General features: G+C 40.7%; 1 protein-coding gene and 1 pseudogene across 2 annotated transcripts in view; one reads left to right on the top strand and one right to left on the bottom strand.

Moving 5' to 3' along the window:
- The window catches only part of OSBP2 (oxysterol binding protein 2), a 181,352-nt gene that overhangs the window by 160,265 nt on the left and 5,709 nt on the right, over positions 1 to 15,378 (bottom strand). The gene's annotated exons all lie outside the window — the stretch shown is intronic.
- LOC111747475 lies at positions 11,220 to 11,338 on the top strand (annotated as a pseudogene).

The raw sequence follows: 15,378 nt of genomic DNA on the forward strand, positions 1-15,378 counted from the left end.
GAGTTGGTCTGGCTAAAGTCTCACCCCTATACTTCACCAAGCAGAATTCCAAGTCCTCTCCAGCACGTCTCCTCAACTTCTCAGATCACTGCAGCTGCCCTGCTCAGCTCTGCTCTGGGTCACGGTCACCTCTCAACTAGACAAAATCCACAGCCTCTACATCAGTTTCTACATCTCGCCTTGCCCCTACTGATCCACTCCTATGCTACATTTTTCTAAAACTTCACTCTAAGTCTGTCAACATGCTGCTTTAAACCCTTTAAATACTCTCCACTTTCTTTAGGATGAAGTCCTCACTCCTGAATAAGGCTTACCAGTTCTTCCTGAGCTAGCTCCTACTTGCCCACGGCTTCCAACCCCACCTGCTAGTTCTCAGGCCTGAAATGCCACTTCTTCCAAGAAACTTCCTTACATGCCCTGCTGTGCTCCCACACAGTCTCTCAGGCTCCTCCCTCACTGCTCTTACCATATCATATTCTGATCAAAGCTTTAGATCCATTCAATGCAGAGTCTGTAGCTGTCTAATTCAATGTTGTATCTCCAGAACTAGCAAGTGTTAACCACATCGTTTGTGCTCAGTAAATATTTGTTAAATGAATCAATTCAACTTGCGACACTTTTAATTTGGTCAGAAGGACCACTGTTTTCATGCAAGGTTGGTTTTTTTGTTGTTTATTTTTTTGATAATCAAGATGGTCTTAAACATCCATTTAGGTAAAGCAAGTTTAAAATACCTAGAAAATAAATGTTATTATTAAAAACCTACCCTTTTGAAAAATAGTAACTGAGCAAGGAACACCATTAAGTTTTCCTGTTGCTACTAGGCTATCGAAAATTTTAAAACACTCAACTTAAATTTTCCAGCTGTTTCCATTACAGGTTTAATTAATAGTGAATCTCTGAAAAGAAACAGAAAGTCTCCGCAAAGAAATAGGAGATATAAAGAAGAACAAAATGAAAATTTTAGAACTGAAAAATACAATAACCAAAATAAAACACTCAGTGAAGGGCTCAACAACAGAAGGAAGGGACAGAGGGGAAAAAAATCAGTTAACTTGAACATAGAACAATAGAAATTACCCAGTCTGAACAATGGAAAGGAGATAGATTGAATAAAAAGGGACAGTGACTCAAGGACCTGTAGGACTATAACAGAAGATCTGACACTTGTGTCATCAGTGTGCCAAAAAAAGAAGAAGAAAGAAGGTAGGGCAGGCAAAGTATCTGAAGAAATAATGGCTAAAAACTCCTCAAATTTGGCAAAAACAAAACAAAACAAAACAAAACATAAATTTACAGATTCAAGAAGCTTGGCAAAACCTAATAGAGTAAACAAATAAACAAAAGAATATACCAAGACACATCATAGTCAAACTTCTGGAAATGAAAAGACAAGGGAAAAATATCTTGAAAGCAGTGAGACATCTTACTGAGGGGGAAACAATTTGAATGATAGAGGATTTGATGAGAAACCATGGAGGCCAGAAAGAAGAGGCACAACATTTTTCAAGGCCTGAAGGAAAAGAATTGTCAACCCAGAATCCAGTGACAATGCCCTCTAGGAATGAAGGGAAAGTAAAAACATTCTGAGAGGAAGAAAAACAAAGAGAATTTGTCAGCAGCAGACCTACCCCCCACCCCCCCGCCAAAAAAAAATAAATGGCCAAAGGAAGTTCTCTAAAAAGAAAGGAAGTAAGTTTTTAAAAAAGGAATCTTAGAACACCGGGAAGGAAGAAAGAATATGATAAGCAAAAATCTGGGTTAAGACAATTGATTCCTTCTCTTGAGTTTTCTAAATTGTGTTTGATGACTGAAGTAAAAACTAAAACACTGTCAGATGTTCACATGTCTGTAGAAGAAATATTTAAGATAATGATATTACAAATGAGGAAGAGGAAAGGAACTTACAGGGAAGTAAGGTTTCTATATTTCACTAAAACTGTTAAAAGGTCACCAGACTATGATAAGTTATATAATTATATATTGCTATAATTGAATCACTAAAGTTATCCAATAATTGAATCACTAAAGTTATCCAAAGAGAGATACTCAAAAACACTATAAAATGATTAAACATAGAGTTATCATATGACCCAGCAATTCAACTCCTAGGTATATACCCAAGAGAAATGAAAACATATGTCCATACAAAAACTTGTACATAGACTTTTATAACAGCATTATGCATAACAGCCAAAAGTGGGAACGATCCAAATATTCATTAATGGATGGATGGATGGACAAAAAATGCTGTATGTTCAAACAACAGAATTATATTCATACAATAGAACATTATTCAACCATACAAAGGAATGAAGTACTGATACATCCTACATGACAAACCTTGAAAACATTATGCTAAATTAAAGAAGACAGTCAGAAAAGTCCATATATTGGATGATTCTATCTATAGAGTCTAGAATAGAGAAATACATAGAGACAGAAAGTAGATGAGTGGTTGCTTAGGTCTGGGGAGCAGATTTGGGGAGGGCAAAGGAGTGATAGCTATAGGGCATGGTTTTTCTTTGGAGGTGATGAAAATGTCTGAAAATTGACTGCAGTGATGGTTGTATATATCTGTGACTATATTAAAAGCCACTAAATTGTATACTTTAAATGGGTGATTTGTATGGTATGTGAATTATATCTCAAAGATTAGAACAAGAATAACCACAGCAATATAGTGAAAGACATCAAACCAAAGAGTTCATAATGATACTAAAAAAAAATAAGTCATCAGTAACCTTGGGGGGATGCTAGGGATCCAACTCTTTTGTTTGATAACTGGTGAATAAAGGAAAGCATAGAGCATTTTCCCTGCCATTTTCATATTAACTAAACCATTGGGTAACCAAATGATCAATGAAGGAAAGTTTCTCTTCATAAAATTATTCCCACTAACAATTGCAAAAAGAATAACAGAATATCACTTTGCAACTTGTAATGAACTTATGGGTCTAGAAAATTATCAATAATGTCTGCTAATTTGTAGCAGGGAAGGAGTGGAGAGAGAGAGAGAGAGACAGAGACAGAGACAGAGAGAGAGAGAGAGAGAGAGACAGAGACAGAGACAGAGACAGAGACAGAGACAGAGACAGAGAGAGAACTCTCTCTCTGTGTCCTCAGAGAGAGTTCTATATGTGTTCTCTTTCAATATACCTATGAACCATTTTGCCAATATAATTGAATTTTACTCCGATTGAATCTCTAGCTATCAGCTTACAGGAAATAAAGCAGATAGAAGAATATAATAAACAACATAATGGACAAGCAAGCAGCAAAACTCAGTCCCTGGGAAACTACAGAAAAAAAAAATTGTTCCGTTTTTTTCACCAATTAATTTGCAGGGGGAACCAAAAAAGAGGGAAAGAGAACCTATAAATCAAAAGAGACTGGGGAGACCCATCTTCTTTCCCTTTCAGCGCTAAGGCCATGGGGATTCCAACAGCACAGCCAGCAGCAGCAATGCAGCCAGGCCCTGAGGCACAAGGGTTTGGCTAGCACAATCACCAAGGTCAGTACCACCAAAGTAAAAAGATGTTGGCCAGCATAACTGGCTGTACAGAAACTAAGGAGATTTGGCCAGCATGGCTGGAAAGATAGTTTCATACAGAGGACCAAACAAAGAACTATATCGAGAATAATGAATAATTGAGAATATAAAAATAAACTATCCCTATTCATGAAGAAAACCTAGAAGCAATAATGTCTCATTAACAATGAGCACACCTAGCACCCAGATTTTGGCTTCTAAGTTCCATTTCCTACTAAAAGGAACAGGGCTCACTGGAGAAATGGCAGATTCCAACACAAGATGAACAAGGAACATTTTGTTGTGCCAAAAAGTAAGAAAGTGTTGGAAGAGTGACGGGGAATGTCAAAAGAATACAGAAGCTAGTTAAAAAGGACTCCTCCCAGCCAAAACTGGGACAATTTGAAAATTATAATAAACGACAGTTACAGATAAAAACCATTTGGGTAAGATAGAAATCCATGAGTTCATACTGATATAAATAAATGACATAAATGAATAAAGTGACATAAATAAATTCCTTATTGTACAATGCCTAATACTAAATGTAGAAGGAATGGTGTTATTAAAAAATCACCAGTTAGCACCCATCATAATAACTGATCAAGGCAAGAATCATCAAAGGGTGCTAAAACCAAGAGGGTGAAGATTTGTTAGTGAACAGGCTTTTACATAGCTTCAAAATGTCTTCCCATAAAAATGCTTTCTAATTACTTATTATTATCAAATTCATTAACTTTACATTGGAGAAACCTGGCAAACACTATCTTAACCAAATGATAGTTATATCACTAGTAGCAGGACAAATCAGTATCAGGTGCCTCCTGAAGGACACAGTAATGCATCCTGTGGTATTTTTGCCACAAATGCAGGACCCGATGGTATTTTTGCCACAAATGCAGGACCCGATTCTAAACATAAGGGAACACCAGGCAACCCTAAATTCACTAACATCACCAGTAACTGGCCTGCGTTCATCAAAAACGTCCAGGTCATGAAAGGCAAGGAAAAGTGAAGAACTATTCAGACTGAAATCAAAGTGACCAGATGCACAACCAAATGCAGTCTATGATCCTGGACTGGATCTTGTACTTACAAAGGACATTATTGCAGCAACCGGCAAAATGTGAATGGGGTTCATGGATTAGATGGTAGCATTGTATCAGTGTTTACACTGTGAGTATACATATAGAATGCCCTTGTTTCAAGGAATACACACTGAAGCATTAAGTGATAATGGACATCACGTCTGAAACTTACTCATAGTGTAATTTTTTAAATATATGTATAAATATAATATAGAGATGAGAAGGTAAATGTAGTGTTAACAATTTGAGGACCTGAGGGAATGATACATAGAAGATCTTTGTTCTATGCTTGTAACTTTATTCTAAATTTGAAATCATTTAAAAACATAACGTTTATTTTAAAAATCTGAGGAGAAACAGCAACAACTACGATGAATGGACTTTATTTGAATCCTGATTTCTAAAACTAAAAAAAATTTTAAATCAATAGGGAAATTTTAATATTGACTGGATATTTGATAATATTAAGGAATTATTCAATTTGGGGGCACGATAATGCCATTTTGACTACGTTTTTTAAAAAAACCTTTATCCTAAAGAGATATATACTGAAATATTTATAAATATTAATTATTAAAATTATTATTTTTTAACTTAGTTATTAAAATTAAAGATGTCCGAGATTTGCTTGAAATTAAATGAGGGTGGGGAAGCCATAGACTGACCCTAAGGTGAGATTTGCTGACACTGGGTGATGGGGACGAGGGGTTCATTATACCAAGATCTCTACTTTTACATGTTCGAAAATTTCCATAATAAAAAATAAATCCATTTAAGATCCATTGTATTTTAAATTCTTCCCTGTGTATAGTGACCGATAGCAGTGCTGAATGACTTTCGTGACAAAGGGGGCTTCTAGAGTCCCAGTGAGTCAGGCACAGGAATGAGGCTGTGTACTGAGTACCTCAGGAAGAAAAGAAAGGATGACAGGTCCCTAGGGCCCAGGGCTGGATCAATTTCAAGCGCAGTCATAAGTCTTAAAATCAAAATTCTCATACACGGAACAATTCAGGACACTTGAACAGATTTCTTTTTTAATTATTACACAATCTCTATAGCTGCAGCCACGATCGACAGGATGTTCCTTCTACAAACAAGCTGTTACCTTAAAAATCCAGCAGCATTAAAACATATTGTAGTATTTAAATGCAATACTACATTATTGCATTTTAATGCAATACTACATTATTCTATTTTAATGCAATAATGTAGTATTGCATTTAAAATACTACAATAAGCAAAAGAGGTTCTTAAAAGAAAATCAGTTATCAAGCCAAGCAAAATTGCCATGAAATTCATGGCATTTCATGAATTTCATGGCAATTCATGAAATGCCATGAATTAGAGGTCAATTAAAGAAATAGCTGAGTCAAAATTTAACACGCCAAGGTCAATTACAAATTTAAATGCACATATCACAAGTTTACAGATCTGGCGGTGAGACATGTAATTTATTCAGGAATCCTATTTTTTCCCTTCATGGCCTCCAGTATTATAGGCATTGATATTAATATCAGATGAAATAATCTTACATAAAAGTGACTCCCACCAAAATTCAACTCAAGCGCAGCTCAACTCCTGTCAAAACACAATAGCAGCCTGCAAAATCGAAGGCCTCATACCACAGGCAGTAGCAGACTCTCAAAACAGAGGCTGTGTTTAAAACAACCATCATCCCTGCTTGGCATGTTCATTCTTTTGTTCAGTCTACATGGCAGGCCAGCACTAGGTTCAGATCAGTGAACAAGACAGATGAGGTGTGTGCCTCCATGGGGTAGCAGCACTCCTGGGCCCCCATAGCATCCAACAAGGATGTGTGACCTTTTGTCTCTCTTTTGAACAAGAGAAGAGCCCTGTCAGCAGAGGGAATCTCCCTATGACAAGATTCCTGAACCCCAGGAGGATAGCCCACAGCCTAGCTACCCTCCAAAGAGGCCTCAAATGTGGCTGCCTCGTCCTCTGGCAAATCCAGCCCTGCTTTCCTTGACCGTATCTTGGGTTAAACGAGAAGTAAGCATTCACCACTAGCAAAACCCTTACATTCAACACATCCTTTCACTTATGAAAGTTTACCAAGTACTTTTCCACAGTTTGTTTTGTTTCAAACAGCCAAGCAGGGTAGTTTACACATGAGGAAAGTGAGTTTAGAACCTTCCTCCCACATTGGGCAGGGCTGACTTGTGTAACTAACAGAATGCTGTTGGAAATAACAAAGAGTGTGACTTTGAGGACAGGTCAAAAAAGACACTGCTTCCTGCTTGCTCTCTCTTGGATCATTCTTGGGAAAAGCCAGCTGCCATGTTGTGAGGACACTCAGGCAGCCCTTTGGAGAGGTCCACAAAGTGAGTCAATGGCCAGCACCTCTTTGCCAGGCATGTCAGTGAGCCATCTTGGAAGTGGTGCCTCCAGCTCCAGTCAAGCTTTCAGGTGAGTAGAATCCTCCTGTGACATCCTGAGCCAGAATAACTCCTACTAACCGCCCATTCACGAATTCTTAACCCACAGAAACTCTAAGATGTTTATTACTGTTTTAAGCCACTAAACTTTGAGATGATTTGTTATGCAGCAATAGATAATACAGGGGGACACTAAGCCAGCCTCTCTAAAGATGATGACTGTGGCCATGTGGAAGGGATAAGTCCAGCTGTGTGAAACAGAGAAACGTCCCAATGAGGACAGATGTTGCCTGGAAGCCCATTTTAGCTCAACAAAGAAAGAATTTTCTAGCACTCAGAGTTAATTAAGGCATACCAGTTTGTCGTGGAAGATAAAGGTTTGCTCTCTGTCACCTGAGAGGTTTGCTCAGAGGCTGGTGCTAATGGGGCAAAGATATTATGAGAAGAAGTCAATGAACAGACAGATGCTTGGACTGCATGGCCTTTAAGTTCCTTTCCTACCTAGAGATTCCTACAGCGCCACATCACCCAACTTAAACAGGGACCTGGAAACCCTTGCTCTTCAGTTTCCCAGGCTCTGAAGACATGTCTGTGTAATGTGAGTCCAGCTAACAGTTACTGAACACTGACTTAATGTGTTTTGGGTCTTCTGGGAGGAAATAGACAAAGCGTGAGTTAATATCGAGAAGGCTTCAACTACAGGGCAGGGCAGGCACTCAGGTGAGAGAGAAGGGAATCTACTCAAAGGTTAAGAACGCCCTAATCCCATCTTCAGAAAGCAAGGACTCAAGCTGACAGGCAAAATAAATTCAAACTTAGAACTGCAGTACTCAAAAGAAGAAAATCACTTTTGTGCTTGTGTCTAGCAAAATAATTTCATTTTCTAAAAAATGGAGAATTTCAGAAAGGCACCTTTCTTGGCACGTCACGTGAACATCTCAGCAAATGTGGTACCTCCGCTCAGTCTACTTGCAAGTCTCCCAAGACTGGAAGCTGGAAGACACCATTTAGTCTCGTCCCCATGCTCCCCTGAGGCTCAGGAGCAAGGGTCCTCACCATCACTGGACTCAATCTATTAGTGACAGCAGGAAAAAAGAGAAACAAGCACCTGGATGCTGCCACAGCAACTCCCAAGTGCTTCCAAAGGCCTGTGGCCCCAGGGGCAAGAAGGCCAGTGAACAACTGGGGCCGATCAAAAGCATCCTCCATTCTTTCTCTACCAGGTCAGCCCCCAGCTTCCCAGACACCTGGACTCTGATCTCCCAGTAATTAAGTCAACAGACATTTCCTCAATGTGCTAAGCCCATACCAGGCATAAATCACCTATGATATCTAATCTCTCCCCAACTTCTTCTAGTTGGTTCCTCATCAAATTCTCAGAAAGTTGGGGCTAGAAGGAACCCCAGAGATCACTTAATCCAGCCCTCTTACTTTACAGATGAAAAGTGTGATTACTGGAAGAGAGGTAAGAGGCTGAGAGAGACTGAAGAATTTTTCCCAATTGTTAATACCCTTCTTGGATTACAATTACATGTCCACACTCTTTGCCATAGGACTCTGCATGATCACCCGCTAGAATGGGGAGTGGGTATGTTCCTACTCCACTGATATATATCAGATGGAACCATGTACCTTGCTTGATACAGCCAGTGGCACATGGACTATGGTGAGGGTGTGCAGCCTTGAGCCAGGCTGCTGTGGGGAGCAGCCCTCTTCTGTCACTCAAAAAGACTGGACTACAGAGAGGAAAATAAGAAGAGAAGCAGACGTAAGAAACAAGGAAAGTGTGCAAATAGCTGGGCAGGCTTTATAAAACCATCCTGTGATCTCGCCGAAAAAAAAAAAAAAAAGTCTTTTAGATGCTCTGGAAAAATTTTGCTACTTGCAACCAAAAAGCCTTTAAAAATCACAACAATTGTAGATCTAATTCCTGGGCTCAACGTGCTCCATGGTATTGATTCAGAGGGTAAAAATTAGTAGAAAACACTTTTAGTTCAATTTTGGGTCCAGTGATTAAAGCAATACTGCTGAAAATGTGGTCTCTGGATCGGTTCTGGTCCTTGCACCTCTGCCTTACTCTCCTGGGATGCTCACTCTGAGGGAAGCCAGCTGCAAGGTAAGCAGTCTGGCTGCTCTGAAGCCAACAAGGAAGCCCAAACTAGTCCATGTGGACAGAGCATAAAGAGAAGCTCCAAGACTCTGAGGAGAAAAAGAGATGCTCGGCCAGCCTCCAGATGGTCCAGCCCCTCCCATTCCACCCCAGTCACCATCTGACTGCGGCCACATGGAAGGGCCCAAGCCAGAACTGCCCAGCCAAGCCCTTTCTGAATTCCTAACCAATACAAACTGTGAGCAATAACAAAATTGTTGTTTTAAGCCTCAAAGTTACACAGCAATAGATAACTGATAAACCTAGTACACATGGGCAGCCGACCTTGCCAACTGTTTCAGTGTTTGGCGAGTATCTGATCACAAAGGAACAAGACCAGCTTCTTACAAAGCCTCCAGAGCAAACACTCCTGCAGTATGGTCACATATAGAGCCCAACACTGAAGAGATGTGAGCCAGGCAGGGGATCTCCTGAATAAAGGTAACAGGTGGGGAACCAGAAATGAAGGAAGGATGCCCCCAACCATCCCTTTGTGGTGAAGGCTGATCACCCAAGTCTCCAAGTAGGACATGGCAATATCTACACCTGGGAGACCTGAGTGGGATGGGCTTGTTTTGGTGGGAAGACAGATAGAGCTTCTGAGAGTCAGAGGGGAGGCTTGGTGGTGTGGTGAATTCCAGAAAGCACTGGATACAGATCTCAGCTCAGCCACCCACTAAGAAGTACCAACGCAATGGGACAAGCCCTGGCTTTCTCATTTGTAACCAAGGCATAACTATCTTTCTCCCCAGGCTGTCATCAAATGGGATGACATATACATAAGCACCTTATACACTATTAAGCACTGTTTAAATTTGCTCATTATTAGACTCTAAGATAGAACAGGTAAAAAAATACAGGATTTCTGACTCAGTCAAAATGTTTGCACACAATAGAATATATAGATGTCAAATTATAATGTACACCTGAAAATTATATAATTGTATTAACCAATGTTACCTCAATAAACTTAATTAAAAAAAAAAATTTTTTTTTGTCTCATGCATTGAATTTTTCTTCAACAAGCCAAAGACCTTAAAAACAAATAGAATAATCTGAAGACATGAAGTAAAATAAAACACTAAGGTTTTGTACCTCTGCCTCCCCTCTTTTCAAAGATTCCTGCAAGTCGAAGCAGCCTGGTTATCTAGGCAAATTGCTGTTTCCACATACCTCATCCTAGCACCACAGTTAAAACCCAGTGATGCCAGCCATCCTCCCAGTCACAGCATAATCCAGAATGGCTGATTCCAGGGCTGGGACAGGACAAGTACAAGAAGAGTCTGAACATCTTTATAAACCAGACACGGAAAGCTATCAATACCATCAGAGTCCTATCCAAAGGACTCCAGAGCCAGTTGAAGGGGCCCCACTAAGCAAAGACAAGGCAAGGGAATATGAGCATCGTTAAGGGCAATAAGGCAGTGGGCTGAAACAATGCAAACGTGCTTGTATCCATCCATGAGACTATAGTGTCACTTAAGAAAAAACTGATTGGTCACCATTGGAAGATAAGAACCAACTCCTTATTTTGAAAGCTTGTGAATAAGGGAAAGAATCGAGTATTTATTCTGCCTTTTCTGTGTGAACTATCTCCTCAAGTAAAGCATGAGGGTTAAATTTTTCTTTATGGAAGTATTCCTGCTAATAAATGAGGAAGTGACAGAATTAGAATAATCTAAGACCGATTTTCACTCGCTGCTAACATCACAAACTGAGAAGGCACTAGACGTTATGAGCTACTGATGGAAGAACACATCACCACCTGATCAAGTTTCTAGATCCATCTATCAAATTAAGGAACTACAGAGAACATAGTAACATGTTAACCTACACCGAGAATACAATCAGCAAAACCCAGACTGTGGGAAATTCTATGGGCAGAACTTATTTGGGTCCTAGTATTAACAAATATATATATGTGTGTGTGTGTGTATATATATACAAAACTGTGAATGATGACTGGATATTTAATGATAACAGGAATTGTTGCTAATATGTTTTAGTTGTAAAAATGGTATTGTGGATGTGTTCTTGAAAATCCTTATCCTTTAGTCTATGGCCATGCTACCCTGAACAAGCTCGATCCCATCTGATCTCAGAAGCTAAGCAGGGTCGGGCTTGGTTAGTACTTGGATGGGAGACCACCTAGGAAGACCAGGTGCTATAGGCATAAAAAATAAGGGATTGTAAACTGACGAGGTCCTTGTAATCTGTGAGATCAACCAAGGGTTGCCTCGCCTGAAAAAAAAAATCCTTATCCTTTAGAGATACATACTGAAATATTTACAGGTTAAATGTGCTATTTGGGATTCAGTTCAAAATGGTATGAAGGGGGAGATAAGATGAAATAAGATTGGCCAGGAAGTTCGAATTGTTGAAACTAGGAAATAGTGAATGGGGGTTCATTATACTACTGTCTACACAAATATATTTAAAATTCTTTGTAACAAAGAGTTTTAAATATAAATGAACACAATAGGCTCTCAATATTGTCACATATCCTTGGCTCATGATAAGCATCAGAAAAGGAGCTGAAAAGCTGGGCCATATTGCTACTTCGATAGTCCAGGCTGCGTGTTGGGTCTTTATAACATGAAAAAAGATTAAAATTACAAAGTATGTCTTCTATTAAAAAAAACAAAACACTGAAATTTGAGAATCTACTAAGTACAAGGTACTATGCCCAGCACCCAAGAGGGCACTAGAGTGGGAAGACATGGCTCTATGCTCTGGTGGGGAGCAGGGAGGTGTTAATCTAATAGAGGGAGATGGACCAACACCCTGCTAACAGGGGTGCACAGCCAGATGACATAATCCACAAAAAGATATCAAAAGGAGGATAGTTCTGCCAGCCCATCTCGTGGACGCATCCAGGCAGGTCCATGCTGAAGTGACCTGGAATTAAGACCGTTCTGCTAGGATGTCTGCAGCAATGAGGAAGGGGTCTCCTGGGTGAGGGGATGGCAGGTGCATAGATCTGGAGGGGAGAATGAAAGGTATGTGGTTTGCACAGAGGGAATAAGGCAAGGTGGGAGGAAAAGGGTCAAGGCCAGGGGAAGGGGAGAGATAAGGGAAAGGAAGCAGGGGGATTTAGCTGGGAAGGGCAGAGAGTGGTGAGCCCAGGGAAGTTGTACACTATATTTTAGGAAGGCAGCATCTATGGCTGCTTCAAAGAACAACACAATCTGGCAGTTTCCTATGCGAATTCAGTAATGCCATCTGCCCTCTTCTGGTTTAGGCACTGGCCCAGCAAAGCAGATCAAATGGTATGAGTCAAGACTGTTAAATCAGTATTAAATGCACAGAGCTGTAGCTAAGCATGTGATGAGGTGTCAAGAGGAGTGAAGCTAAGTGATCAAAACTCTGAGAACTCTTAAAAATGGAAACAGACGCAGGAAAGAGTCACACATAAAAAGCATATGGAACCCAGCATGACCCCAGAACTCAATGACAGTTTGCTTTGTGTGTATGATTAAAGCCACATCTCTGTGTGACGACACCTGGTATGTCATGATTCACCACATCAAGCTGCCAGTTTCAATTGTGTTCAGGGTGTTTCTACCATCTCCTCCTCCCTACATGTCAGTATCCAGTGTAGTTGTCCAAGAAACAGATCCATTTCCACCTTTTCCCCTTGGAGTAAGCAGATATTGACCTTGGCTTAAGGAACCTCACACCCTTTTCACAGGCCTCTATTTATTTATTGACAGTTTGCCAACTACATCCTGAAAGACGACAGGAGGCATGTAAGTCATATGCTGGACTACTCAGCTTCCTCAGGGCACGGATCCTGAACCTGCTGGCCTCTTACTAAATGGCCAGGATGGATGCAGACTTCCCTTCTCCTCCTCCTCCACCCAGGGGTTTGATGAAGGTACACATATCTGTCACCCACACTGCCTTATACTCTGTTAGCCCTCAATAAATGATTCAACCAAAGCTGGTGTGTGCTCACTGTGACGATGCTCCAGACTGCATATCGGGCCCCAATCTTGGATAAACAGATCCTCCCTGAAGAAGGTACAAGGGTCAGTAGCAGCTGGAGAACTCACACCAGACATTCTATGGAAGGCACAAAAGGACCTGCGGAAGAAGGAGGTCCATATGGCAAGTGTATCCCAGCCGTATGTAAAATCGAAGCCACCGAAGGCCTTGGGGAGGTCTACATCAGAAAAGTGTCTATGAAGCAATAAAGGGCCAACCACATGGCTGAAGGCTCCACAGAGAAAGCCCTCAGCACACAGAGCAGCAGACCCTGCAAGACTGGCTTGTGCTTCCTCTGACAGGAAACAAGAAGTCACTCTGCCACTCAAAGCCAAGTGTAAGCGCTCACTCTCCTTGAACCAAAGTGAGAGTCGGCCTTTACCCCTGACTGACATTGCCAAAGTCTGCAAGGAGTAAGGAAGTCAGACCTGTGCAGAAAAAATTAACACAGCGGGCCTGAGACAGCTCTTTCTTTGAAAGGCCTGTGTCTAAGGCTGGCCCTTGGCTGGTATGTGGGAGTCTGAATTTGGAAGGGAAAAAATCCACAACTGGTAAGGGTAGCTGACTGTACCTAAACTGCTTGTCACAAACAATATGGTCTGTGCAGAATACCTGCTTTCCTTCCTGGAGTCTAGCCTTTTGGAATGTGCCAGGCCCTGGTGAAAACTCTGAGCAAGGAATCTCTAACAAGCATCCCCGCTGGGTGACATTTCACATGTGTTGTCACCACTTGTTGCTGGAGGAAGCAGCATCTCCTGTGTGACTATGCTGGGAAAGAACTCTTGGAAGCCAGCCCCTGGTCTCCCCAGACTTCACCCCAGGCCCCTCTTCTCTTTACTGACTGTGCTTTGCTATCATAAAGCACAGCTTTCAGCGCAATGTGATGGCTGCGTCCTGTGAGTTCTCCTAGCAGTCATTGAACCTGGGTTTAATCATGGAGACTGTGACACAGTCTCCACAATGTGAGGAGGGTCTAGAGGAGAGAGAAGGGCAAGGCATGGCAATTTCATCAGAGGTGGGATGAGGGAGGAGGTAGCAAGCATGACTCAGAAGCTTTCAGCTATTCATAGACAGAGGGAAGGTAGGAGGAGGAGCAGGTTTTGTGGGGAAAATTACAATTTGTGTCAGTAGACCTTGCTAAGAACATTGTTGTGCATTGTACTCCTCCAAAATATGCTGCTAGTCCACTCATGACCTCTTTGTAATACCCATCTGCTAAATGCTAAGAAAATATACTTCAAACAAATGTTTACACATTATCAACCTGTGTGCTCCTTTTCACCCTCCTAATGATCTCATATCATGAAACACTGAATTGTATTTCAAATTAAAGCTAAATCCAATATAATAAGGCTACTTTCCAGAGTGGAGACCTCAACAGCTTAACTTTCAGACTTGCACTTTCAACTTTACATTTCAGGGACACTTTGCAACTAAATAGTCTTTTCCATCTCTGTCCTTCAAGGATTACCTACACTGACACTGAAAACACCATTTCCCGGAGCCAAGTATCCTTGAATGTTTGCCTTTGAGAGTTGGCCTCGCTGGAGGAATGAGTATGTGATCCATCCTAAAGGCAAGGAGATCTTGGTGTGTCATCTTCTATTACCTGGCCACCACCCCAAAAAGGGCCCAGCTCACCACGTGTTCAGTGGTCTTTCTCAGGCAGGGGACTTAACAAAACTTACTTTCACTTGACTGCAGCCTTCTTTCTCACGAACCCCGACTAATTTCTTTGAGACTTTCTTTGCTTACTGGCTTAGCCATTCCTTCCCATAGAGCAATCGGAACAATAAATAAATAAAAACAAATGCTTCTGTTTGAGATCGTTTTCTGGGAAACAAATGTCATTTATAATGGCACCAAACAGGCAATTGGTATAAAACAAAACAGAATTTTGCTTAACTAAATTAATTTTGCTTAACTAAAGCTTATGGTTGGCACACACCATAAGGATTTGCTGAAGCCAATACCTTTGCAAATTCCACATCATTTATTAATTTTTCTCTAATTTCATGTAATTACATGTGTCCTATGAGATGAGAACTGAGGGTAAAATTTTTCAAATAGAAACTAACAAGCAAAACAAACAAACAAAACAAAACTGAACACAAAATCATATTCTCCTGGTTGGTTTCTGAATAGACATGTGATTGAGTGTTAAGTAATGTATAAGAACCTCGTCTCCTGTATTTATTTATGTTCCTACTACATTGTTGGGAAGAA

Source organism: Pteropus vampyrus, unplaced genomic scaffold (assembly GCF_000151845.1).
Source record: "Pteropus vampyrus isolate Shadow unplaced genomic scaffold, Pvam_2.0 Scaffold223, whole genome shotgun sequence".
Classification (NCBI taxonomy): Eukaryota; Metazoa; Chordata; class Mammalia; order Chiroptera; family Pteropodidae; genus Pteropus; species Pteropus vampyrus.